This window comes from Saccopteryx leptura, chromosome 1 (genome assembly GCF_036850995.1).
Source record: "Saccopteryx leptura isolate mSacLep1 chromosome 1, mSacLep1_pri_phased_curated, whole genome shotgun sequence".
In the NCBI taxonomy this organism is placed as follows: Eukaryota; Metazoa; Chordata; class Mammalia; order Chiroptera; family Emballonuridae; genus Saccopteryx; species Saccopteryx leptura.
In genome coordinates this window covers 68,842,964-68,856,349 of record NC_089503.1, presented here as the reverse complement: position 1 = coordinate 68,856,349, position 13,386 = coordinate 68,842,964, and positions in this window count along the sequence as shown.

The following is a 13,386-nucleotide window of genomic DNA, read 5'->3' as shown; positions in this document are numbered from 1 at the left end:
AGGAAGAAAAACAAATGAAAAAGAACATGGATAAGAACTCATGACATGAAAAGAAAACAAAATGATAATAAAGAACAGCAGGAGAGACTTTGTTGGCCAAAGACACCCTTTAGGAAGCAAGAGGTTGGTAATAATTTTTTAAGTTGTAGTGAAACATGAATATTTGTTGTACTAAATATTAAACTATTTTAAAAAGAGTGAAAAAAAAATACAAGATGCTTACTAAGGTCCTCCTGGCCTGGAACTAGCACACTTATCACTTTGGTCCATATCTCAAAATGTACAAAATAATTTATACGTCATCACTTGGACTGAGAGGAGATATCCTCTGCCTCCTCCAGTGGGGGAGTCTTCTGTTAGAAAGTCACACGAGGAGCTCCAAGATGACAGCGGAGTAGGCGGACGCACAGACAACCAGCTCTCAACACCAAACTGGAATACAAATCAATTTAGGAAAAATCAGCATGAAAAACCAACACTGAACTGCAAGAACAGCTCTCAAAAACCAAGGAGCAAAGAGGAAGCCACAATAATCCTGGTAAGGAGTGCCTGAATCTCCTCTGCTTACAGGAATGGAAGGGAGGGGGGGTGAGGCTGAGAGCCCAGAGAGGATTTCACAGAGGAAAAAGAGCAGAAACTACTGCTCACAGCCACTTACCTGGCGACCAGGAAGCAAGGTGGGTTGAAAAGACCAGCTTATCTCCCAAGTGGAAAGGACAGGGAGAGGGACAGACTGTGAGGGGCTAAGGTATGCAAGAAACGAAATAAAAAAGCTGACTCATTCGTGCTGGAGGCGGCCATAGCTGGGGGAGGGACTGAACCTTTCACAAAACAGAACTGAAGTGCTTCTGGATCAGAGATCTCCGGACATCTATCCAACTCCAATCAGTGCAACAAGACACAGCTGAAAACAAGAAGTGGGGAGGAGGAGCAGTAACTCAGGTCTCCATGGAGATCTGAGATACACCTCCCCCTACTGAAGCTGAGAAAAAACCCTGCCCCCAGTGAGATTAGTTGGTGGAAGAGACCTTCAGCGTCTCAGGTTACACCCACAGCATTCCTGGTTACAGTTTCAAGGAAGCCCCCTGCTGAATCAGTTAACAAGACTATCACCAGTTAAGAAAACAAACAAATCAAGACTTCAAAGCTGCCCAAATCCGAAAGTGGATTACAAATAATAGCTGATACCAACCCAAGAAGACCTAGAAATAACACAACTAAAAACTGGAGGCAGACAACACCAAGCCTAGACTCAACCAACTCTATAAATAAAACACCATGATGAGAAGACAAAGGAGTGCAACCCAAATAAAACCACAAGAGACACCTTTGAGAGATGAGCTGAGTGATATGGAAATAATCAAACTTCCAGATGCGGAGTTCAAAATAATGATTGTAAGGATGCTTAGGGATCTTAGAACAACAATGGAGGGGCAGTTTGAAAACCTAAATAAAGAAATAGCAAGTATAAAAAAGAACCAGTCGGAGATGACAAATACAATATCAGAAATAAAGACCACAATGGGAAGGAATTAAAAACAGGATAGATAGAGCAGAGGATCGAATCAGCAAGTTAGAGGACAACTGGAATGAAGGCATGAAAGCAGAGAAGAAAAGAGAATAGAGACTCAAAAAGTCAGAGGAAACTCTTAGAGAGCTGTGTGACAACATGAAGAGAAATAACATCTGCATCATAGGGGTTCCTGAAGAAGAAGAAAAGGAACAAGGAATAGAGATGTTGTTCAATCATATCATAGCTGAAAATTTCCCTAAATTAATGCAAGAGAAACTCTCACAAGTCCAAGAAGCACAGAGGACTCCATTAAAGAGAAACCCAAAGAAACCTACACCAAGACACATCATAATTAAAATACCAAAGCTAAGCGATAAAGAGAAAATATTAAAAGCTGCAAGAGAAAAAAAAGTTATCACCTACAAAGGAGCCTCCATAAGGATGACATCCAACTTCTCAACAGAAACACTTGAGGCCAGAAGGGAATGGCAAGAAATATTCAAAGTAATGCAGAACAAGAACCTACAACCAAGACGACTTTATCCAGCAAGGCTATCGTTTAAAATAGAAGGAGAAATAAAAAGCTTCCCAGACAAAAAACAACTCAAGGAATTCATTACAACCAAACCAATGCTGCAGGAAATGTTAAGGGGCCTGCTGTAAACAGATCAAAGTGGGAAAAGAATATAGCAAAAAAAGGAATACATCTTTAAAGAAGAAAATGGCAATAAACAACTACATATCAATAATAACCTTAAATGTAAATGGATTAAATGATCCAATCAAAAGACATAGGGTAGCTGCGTGGATAAGAAAACAGGACCCATACATATGTTGTCTACAAGAGACACACCTTAGAACAAAAGACACACATAGATTGAAGGTAAAAGGATGGAAAAAAACATTTCATGCAAACGGAAATGAAAAAAAAGCTGGGGTAGCAATACTTATATCAGACAAATTAGACTTTAAAACAAAGGATATAGTAAGAGATAAAGAAGGCCACTACATAATGATAAAGGGAGTAATCCAACAGGAAGATATAACTATTATAAATATCTATGCACCTAATATAGGAGCACCCAAATATATAAAACAGACTTTGATGGATTTAAAGGGCGAGATCAACAGCAACACTATAATAGTAGGGGATTTCAATACCCCACTAACATCACTAGATAGATCCTCAAGAAAGAAAATTAACAAAGAAACAGAAGACTTATTGGAAACACTAGATCAACTCGATTTAATAGATATCTTCAGAACCTTTCACCCTAAAGCAGCAGAATATACATTCTTTTCAAGTGCTCATGGTACATTCTCTAGGATAGACCACAAAAGTGCTCTCAACAAATTTAAGAAGACTGAAATCATATCAAGCACTTTCTCCAATCACAACAGCATGAAACTAGAAATGAATCACAGCAGAAAAGCTCAAAAATTCTCAAACACATGGAAACTAAATAGCAGGGTGTTAAATAATGAATGGATTAAGAATGAGATCAAAGAAGAAATAAATTCCTAGAAACGAATGACAATGAGCATACAACAACTCAAAATTTATGGGACACAGCGAAAGCAGTGCTGAGAGGGAAGTTCATAGCACTACAGGCACACTTTCAGAAGCTAGAAAAAGCTCAAATAAACAACTTAACCATGCATCTAAAAGAATTAGAAAAAGAACAGCAAGTAAAGCCCAAATGTAGTAGAAGGAAGGAAATAATAAAGATCAGAGCAGAAATAAATGACATAGAGGCTAAAGAAACAATACAGAGGATCAATGAAACTAGGAGCTGGTTCTTTGAAAAGGTAAACAAGATTGATGAACCTTTAAGTAGACTCACCAAGAAAAAGAGAGAGAGGACTCAAATAAATAAAATTAGAAATGAGAGAGGAGAAAGAACAACTGACACAACAGAAATACAAAATATTGTAAGAAAATACTATGAAGAACTGTATGTCAAAAAACTAGACAACCTAGTTGAAATGGGAAAATTCCTTGAAACATACAATCTTCCAAAAATCAATCTGGAAGAATCAGAAAACCTAAACAGACCGATTACACCAAATGAGAGAGAAACAGTTATCAAAAAACTCCCAACAAAGAAAAGTCCAGGGCCTGATGGCTTCACAACGGAATTCTACCAAATATTCAAAGAAGAAATAACTCCTATCCTTCTCAAACTATTTCAAAAAATTCAAGAGGAAGGAAGACTTCCAAGCTCCTTTTATGAGGCGAGCATAATTCTGATTCCAAAACCAGGCAAAGACAACACAAAGAAAGAAAATTATAGGCCAGTATCTCTTGATGAATATAGATGCTAAAATCCTCAACAAAATATTAGCAAACCGGATCCAACAATATATGGAAAAAATCATACACCATGATCAAGTGGGATTTATTCTGGGGAGGCAAGGCTGGTACAATATTCATAAATCAATCAATGTGATTCACCACATAAACAAAAAGAAGGAGAAAAACCATATGATAATTTCAATAGATGCAGAAAAAGCATTTGATAAAATCCAGCACCCATTCATGATCAAAACTCTCAGCAAAGTGGGAATACAGGGAACATACCTCAACATGATAAAAGCCATCTATGAGAAACCCACAGCCAACATCATACTCAATGGGAAAAAATTAAAAGCAATACCCTTAAGATCAGGAACAAAGCAGGGGTGCCCCCTTTCACCACTCTTATTCAACATAGTCCTGGAAGTCCTAGCCACAGCAATCAGACAAGAAGAAGAAATAAAAGGCATTCAAGTTGGAAAAGATGAAGTAAAGCTATCATTATTTGCAGATGATATGATATTGTATATAGAAAACCCTAAAGTCTCAGTCAAAAAACTACTGGACCTGATAAATAAATTCATCAAAGTGGCAGGATATAAAATCAATACTCAGAAATCAGAAGCATTTTTATACACCAACAATGAACAATCAGAAAGAGAAATTAAGGAAACAATCCCCTTCTCAATTACAACCAAAAAAATAAAGTACCTAGGAGTAAACTTAACCAAGGAGACTAAAGACTTGTACTCGGAAAATTACAAAGCATTGATAAAAGAAATCAGGGAAGATACAAACAAGTGGAAGCATATACCATGCTCATGGTTAGGAAGAATAAACATGATTAAAATGTCTATATTACCCAAAGCAATCTATAAATTCAATGCAATACCAATTAAAATACCAATGACATACTTCAAAGATATAGAACACATATTTCAAAAATTTATATGGAACCAAAAGAGGACACGAATAGCCTCAGCAATCTTAAAAAAGAAGAATAAAGGGGGAGGTATCACACTTCCTGATATCAAGTTATACTACAAGGCCATTGTACTCAAAACAGCCTGGTACTGGCATAAGAACAGGCATATAGATCAATGGAACAGAACAGAGAACCCAGAAATAAACCCACAGTTCTATGGACAACTGATATATGACAAAGGAGGTAAGGAAATATAATGGAGTAAAGACAGCCTCTTTAACAAATGGTGTTGGGAAAATTGGACAGCTACCTGCAAAAAAATGAAACTAGATCACCAGCTTACACCACTCACAAAAATAAACTCAAAATGGATAAAAGACTTAAATGTAGGCCGTGAAACCATAAGCATCTTAGAAGAAAACATAGGCAGTAAGCTCTCGGACATCTCTCGGAGCAATATATTTGCTGATTTATCTCCACGGGGAAGTGAAATAAAAGACAGGATAAACAAATGGGACTATATCAAACTAAAAAGCTTTTGCACAGCTAAAGACAACAAGAACAGAATAAAAAGACAAACTACACAATGGGAGAACATATTTGATAATACGTCTGATAAGGGGTTAATAACCAAAATTTATAAAGAACTTGTAAAACTCAACACCAGGAAGACAAACAACCCAATCCAAAAATGGGCAAAAGAGATGAATAGACACTTCTCCAAAGAGGACATACAGATGGCCAATAGGCATATGAAAAAATGCTCAACATCACTAATCATTAGAGACATGCAAATTAAAACCATAATGAGATATCACCTCACACCAGTCAAAATGGCGCTTATCAACAAAACAACACAGAATAAGTGCTGGCGAGGATGTGGAGAAAAGGGAACCCTCCTGCACTGCTGGTGGGAATGCAGACTGGTGCAGCCACTGTGGAAAACAGTATGGAGATTCCTCAAAAAACTGAAAATCGAACTGCCTTTTGACCCAGCTATCCCACTTTTAGGAATATACCCCAAGGACACCATAGAACGGCTCCAAAAGGAGAAATGCACCCGCATGTTTGTGGCAGCATTGTTCACAATAGCAAAGATCTGGAAACAGCCCAAGTGTCCGTCAGAGACGAGTGGATTAAAAAGTGGATACATATATACTATGGAATACTACTCAGCCATAAGAAATGATGACATCGGATCATTTACAATAACATGGATGGATCTTGATAACATTATATGGAGTGAAATAAGTATGTGCCCTGACTTACGATTGAACCCACAACCGTGGCGTATTTGGCCAGGGCTGGAAAAGAAGACTTTTTAATACAAAAACTAACCTGAGATTATAGACACTATAAGGGAAAATGGGAAAAGGCAGTTACAATCATCGTGAAAACAGAAACAGTAGGAGCACTCGGAGAAACTTGCAAAATGCTCCTGTTCTCCCAACAGCAGCCAGGACCTGCTGTGAGCAGTCAGCCCAGAGGAATCAGGCTATAGCAATTAAGTCATCAGTGTTGCTAGATGGCATTCCAGGGCTAAATTAATGATACCTTCTTTTCAGCTGATCAAAGTATAAGTCTAGGTGAGGCCCATGAAACATCGCTGAGGACTAAGAGTAGCCAATAAAACACTCTTCTGTCATGTAATCTTCCCCCAGCCCCTTCTTCCACCCTTCCCACCAGATAGTAAGGATTCCCTCTCCCTGGCTTAATTGCCCAAGTCTTTCTCCTGCTAGAGCAAATCAAGGTTGGACTCAAGGACAAGTGAAAAACAAAGTGAGTGTTACACTGCGTCACACTGAAAAGACCCAATTTTGAGAGGCTGAGGGGAGGGAGTCTAACATGTGCTAGACATTTAGCCGAGGTTTAAGCCCAAGGAGGCCTCAAATTCTGGCTGCTATTTAGTTTTGGATTCACAGGGGACAAGGAGAGGTCTTGTCATAAATATTAATCCTAAAAGAAACATAGGCATCTCTCGAACTAGCTATGTCAGAGGGAGAAGACTGATTCAAGATGAAGGGCCTCCAAATGTAAAAGTTGCCCCAGTTTGCAGTGGATAAAGCGGACGCTCTTCAAGGTCTGAGAATAAGGAGAACTGATCTCAACTACAGCATACATATAGTCTTTGCACCTAGAGGAGGGAAACATTCTGGGATCATTGCTGTTTCAAAAAGGACAAACTCTGGCCTGACCTGTGGTGGCGCAGTGGATAAAGCGTCGACCTGGAAATGCTGAGGTCGCTGGTTCGAAACCCTGGGCTTGCCTGGTCAAGGCACATATGGGAGTTGATGCTTCCATTTCCTCCCCCCATCTCTCTCTCCCTCTCTCTCCTCTCTAAAAATGAATTAAAAAAAAAAAGAATTAAAAAACAAAAAGGTCAAACTCTTTACTTGATTAATTTAAGGTTTTTCTTGTCTGAAATTTACCAATTTATTTACAAAGAGCTTTCACCCGCAATCATGGACTCAATCACAACAACCCTGTAAAATCATTATATCCCAATTTATAGTTGAGGGCTTTGATGTTCAAAGAGGCTAAAAATATTTAAAGAGGTCGCCTGGCAGCAAGTTTCACAATTGGGACTAGGTTGTCCTTCGCCTAGTCCAGCATAGTATTTTTTTTTCAATTAAACAAGTAATTCAAAAGTGTCTTTATGGTTTTTACTACCACTAGAAGAATCAAGTCACAGCTTCAGCTGGGTCATCTTGCTAATAACTCAGAATACATATACTGAGTTTCACCGTGACATGGCTTTAGGCTAGGTATCTTACAGAGATAAATAAGTTATAGACCTTACCCTCAAGGTCCCGGAGTCTAGTCAAGGAGGCAGACATATAAACAATTAATGCAATGCAGTGTGGTAAATGTGTAGTTCAAATAAAAACTGAAAATAGAGTTAAATAAAGAAAGATCCACTCTACTTGCACTGATTGGACAATAGTGTCCCGGAAAAGGTGATGATTAAGTTAAAACTTGAGATATAAAGAGAAGTATACTTTGTGAACAAGGGGAAAAGGCACTCCTGGCAGAATGAAGAGCTCATGCAAAGGCACAGAAGTGTAAAACAATAAGACTTCAGTGTAGTCATCATATGTTAATAAATACAAGAGTTACACTTCCTGATGTAGCTCCTTCAGTCAGCAGTGCCCACCTCTGCAGATTGCACCAGATACCATTCATTCATTTTTTTCATTCATTTAGTGAATATGGTGAACTCTGTTCTTTTTTCTTTTTTTTCTTTTTTTGTAGTGAGAGAGAAAGAGAGACAGACAGCTAGAAAGAGGGAGAGATGAGAAGCATCAACCTATTGCAGCACTATTTAGTTGTTCATTGATTGCTTTCTCATATGCATCTTAACCATGGGGCTCCAGTTGAGCTGGTGACCCCTTGCTCAAGCCAGTGACCTTGGGCTCAAGCCAGCGACCATGCAGTCACGCTTATGATCCCATGCTCAAGCTGGCAACCCTGCGCTCAGGCCGGTGACCTCGGGTTTTGAACCTGGGTCCTCAGCAGCATCCCAGGTCGACGCTCCATCCACTATGCCACCACCTGGCTAGGTGAACTCTGTTCTAAGTGCCAGAGCCTGATCTGTGGTGGCACAGTGGATAAAGCATCAACCTGGAATGCTGAGGTTGCTCATTCGAAACCCTGGGCTTGCCTGGTCAAGGCACACATGAGAATTGCTGCTTCCTGCTCCTCCCACCTTCTCTCTCTCTCTCTTTCTAAAAGTGAATAAATATAATCTTTAAAAAAAAGGGCTGGAGATAGAACAAAACAAGCAAAATCCCTGCCCTTAAGGAGCCTACTTTCTAGGCAAGCAATAAAAATAGAACATGTTAGGGGGTGATACAGGTTATATAAACAACTAACCATAACATAAAACCTCAGTTACAAAAATACATTACTTAGGATTTGTTTGGCTGTACATAACAGAAAAACCTAATATAACAGAAACTTGCACAATATAAAGTTTATTTCTCATGCAAAATAGGTAGGTCATTTAGGGTTATTACAGCAAATTCTCAGTTGTCAGGGACCTAGACCCCTTCGAACATTCTATTCCACCATCTCTAGGGTGTGGCGCTAATCGTCATGTTCCAAGAGATGCTGGAGCTCCAGGAATCACACACATCATTATCTAGACAGCAGGAAAGAGGAATAAAGAGGGTGAACCCTCTTCCTTTGAAAGAGATATAAGAACTATATGTCATTTCTACTGCTGCGACCCTGCCTATCAACAAGAGAAACTTAAAAAAATAGTTTTTTGGATGAGGAGCAATGCACTTGGGTAAAAATAAGCGTTCTGCTTCCAAATAAAGGAAAAATAAATATTAGAAAGTGTAATAGTTAAGATCCCAATGGGAAACAGCTGGTACCCTCAAAGCTAAAGAGGCTTTATTTACATAAGGACTATGTTAAAAGTGAAGATCAGCATCCCACAGGGTACAATGCAGTAACCTTGGGGGCTAAGTAGTAGCTGTGTCATTACCAACTCAAGGGCCACGACACAAGGGAAGTGAACGTTTCAGAACATAGAACAAAAGAGGGATGTGTAGATGTGGTGCCCTCAAGAGTAACTGTGACTTTGGTTGAGGGACTCAGTCAGCCGAAGTGGCCCTGCAGGGAGGAAGCAAGAGGATAACCCCCACTCCGCCCTCGTTTCCTGCCCTGCCCCACTCAGGTCAGGGCTTCCCTTTATTCTTCCCTGACTGAACGCTGGAAAGCACTGAAGGCGTGGAGTGGAGAGGGAAAGTGCAGGGTGGAAACTGAGCAAAAGGGGTGTGGGCACTATCAGCCACAGGGGCAAGTGTGGAAATGCCAGACCCCTTTTCCACCTTAGTTTTGCATCCAGTCCTAATTCTCTGTCACAGGTCTTCTTCTTTTCTATTCTTTCTCATCATCCTTAGGCCTCCTCCCAGCCTGCTCCTACTCATGCTGTTTGACTCTCCCTGATTATAGTTCTACCTTTTCAACAGACAACTCTTCATTAGATCACTCCCGGCCTCCTAATTAATAAAGAAGACCACAACTAAAACTAAAGTCAGGAAGGCCTGAGAGGAAGCGCTCGTATTCTACCTCTCCCATCCTCAATTATCCCACAGAAAGACCATGTCAATTACAGTGTTGGTGAATTCAATTACAGACTCCAATCAGAAGAGTAGCACCTTGCACTCCCAAACAGAAAGTGCAGATACTTATTACTCCAGCAGCAGAAAAGAAGATTTTTCTCTCACCCAGCAACAAGCCCAGCCAATGGAAACACTGCAGCTTAGACAATGAAAAGTTGCTGTCACTTGAAATTCTTTCCTTCTGTGAACTTTCATTTTTCTCACCCTTTTTTCTATGAAAGCCTTCTATCTTGTATAACATAACCCCTTGGAGTATATAATGTCTCTACTTCCTAGATGAGATATCACCTAATTTATAAATTATTTAATAAATCAAATTAGATCTTAAAATTTACTCAGTTAAATTCTGTTTACTAACACACTCGCTGCTCTCTTTTCAGAAACTATCCTCATGGAGTGCACTCCCATTTCAATTTATTTCTATCCCAAGAGTAGGACTAGTGGAACGTTTGTAGAAAGTCACAAAACATGAAATATAATGCAAATTTATTTTATAAATCAGCACTCTAAAAGCATGAGTAATTTCAGAATATTAGTCATCCATTTTATTCCTGATCTGCTATTTACTAGAGTGTTTTGCTGGTCTCTGTCTTTGGGCTAGTTTAATTCCAGAGGTCTGTTAATAATAGAAAACAGAAATACTGTACTTCCTCAAGCTTAACAATCACTATCTTGATATTCCCCATTGAAGATACTGATAATCAACTCAATAAATATACCCTGGGAACAGAGCTGTCTATCCAGGCGAAATATCTGATTATTGGAAGAATATCAAGATAAATGGGATAACCACAAATCCTAGGGGAAAAAAATGTTGGTTCTTAAGCAAGGATTGAACATTTATGAGAGTTTCCTCTTTCGTGGTTGTTGTTTTTTTGTGGGAAGTCTATGTGTTGGTAACTACAGCCTTTCCCACAAAACTTGTTTATTTTTCCTAAAAACAATAAAGTAACTTTTAAAACATTTAAACAAATCATGAGATTATAATTATTGTTTCTATAGAGAAACCACTATTAAAACTTCTGTATTGATTTACTCAGAACAGAATTAGTAGAATTTTCTTTTTTTTTTTAAGTGAGAGGAGAGGAGACAGAGATACAAACTCCCACATGTGCCCCAAAGGAAATCCACCAGAAAGCCCCCTACAGAAAGATGCTCTTCTCGTCAAAGACCATTGCTCGGCAACCAAGCTATTTTAACACTTGATGTGGAGGCTCCACAGAGCCATCCTCAATGCCCTGGCCAACTTGCTTGAACCAATCAAGCCATGGCTGTGGGAGGGGAAGAGAGAGAGAGAGAGAAAGGTGAAGGGAAAAGATGGAGAAGCAAATAGTCTCCTCTCTTGTGTGACTTGACCAGGAATCAAACCCAGGACATTTACATGTAGGGTGAGCACTCTACTACTGAGCCAACTGGTCAGGGCCTAGAATTAATTTCAATACAGTCCCAACCACTTTGTATGTGACTTCAGACAAGTTATTTCAATAGCTAAACTCCAGCTTCCTCATGTGTAAATCAGAGGTAAAAACACCTCCTCAGAGGTTATAAGAATTGAGATAAAGTTTGTAAAGCTGATATCACAATGCTTAGTATTTAGTGGGCACTGAAGAAATGCCTGGGTTTTTTTTTTTCCTTTATCCTTCATTAAACTATCATTTAATGTAAAATTCCATCATTATAACACATTCACTTCCAAGCAGATGTGGACAAATTTTGAAGTCCTGGAAGTAATTATTGGCAAACAATAATATTAAGTTTAAATCTTCCATTGTTATTATGTCAATTATACTTTATAATTAAAAAATTTCCTCATGACATTCTTTTTTTTATTAGCACAGTACCTGGGAATAGGTGCTCAATAAATGTCCATTAAATGAATAAATGCATAATTAACTAAAATTCTTCCTTTTTTGAAGCCCTGTATCATGTTATTTGTTTCTCATATTTTTAAAAGATTTTATTTATTGATTTTGCAGAGAAAGAAGGGAGGGAAAACAATAAGTAATTACTTCACTCTAGCTGTTCATTGGTTGCTTGTCGTATGTGGCCTGACCAGGCAAGCCTAGGGTTTCAAACTGGTGACCTTAGTGTTCCAAGTCAATGCTGTATCCACTGCACCACCACAGGCCAGAGTGTTTCTCTCTCATTTTAAAATATTTTATTTATTGATTTTATTTTTTAGAGAGAGGAGGGAGGAAGAGAGAGAGAGCAAGACATCGATTTATTTCACTTATTAATGTATTCATTGGTTGTTTCTTGTTTGTACTCTGACTGAGAATTGAACCTGCAACCTTGACATATTGGGACAATGTTTTAACCAATTGAGCTACCTGGCCAGGGCCCACTCTCATTTTTTACTATAAACTTTATTTTCCAGATGAATTTTAGATTCACAGAAAAACTGAGAGGAGAGTACAGAGATTTCCCATACCCTGGTCCTCACACAAGCATAGTTTCTCCCATTATCAACATCCTCCACCAGAGTAGCACATTTGTTACAATTGGTGTACCTTCCTTGACACATCATTATTATCCAAAGTCCATAGTTTACATTAGGGCTCACACTTGGTGTAGTACATACTATGGGTTTGGACAAATGTATAACGACATCTATATACCATTATAGTATTATACGAAGTAGTTTCACTGTCTTCAAAATTCTCTGTGCTTTATCTATTCATCCCTCCTTCCCCTTAACAGTACTGACCATTTATGACACCATAGATTTGCCTTTTCCAGAATCCTATAGTTGAAATCACACAGTATGTAGTCTTTTCAAACTGGTTTCTTTCACTTAAAATAGTATTTAGGATTCCTCCATGTCCTTTCACAGCTTGATAGCTCATTTCTATTTAGTACTGAATAATGTTCCATTGTCTTGATGTACCATGGTTTATCCATTCACCTACTAAGTAGTGGTAGTCAACCTGGTCCCTACCGCCCACTAGTGGATGTTCCAGCTTTAATGGTGGGCAGTAGTGGAGCAACAAAAGTATAAATAAAAAGATAGATTTAACTATAGTAAGTTGTTTTATAAAAATTTATTCTGCCAAACTTAGCGAAAATCCGACATAAAGTACTTGGTAATTATTATTATATGCTTTAACTTGCTGTAACTCTGATTTATAAATTTTATAAAGTAAAGTTACTTCCCTACTTTATAAATCACCATTACTGTGGAACCGGTGGGCGGTTAGAAAATTTTACTACTAACAGAGATACAAAAGGGGGCGGTAGGTTATACTACCCCTGTACTAAAGTTTCCAAGTTTTAGAAGTTATGCAGGTTTTCTTGAAGATATAAAATTTCAGATCCTTTGAGTGAATACTAAAAAGTATGATTTCTGGGTTGTATGGCAAAAGTATATTTAGTGTTTTAAGAAACTGCTGAATAGTACCTTTTTTTTTTAGCAAGAGAGAATGAGAGAGAGAAGAAAAGAGAGAGATGAGAAACATCTATTCATAGTTGTGGCACTGTAGTTGTTTCTTGATTGCTTTCTCATATGTGCCTTGACTAGGGG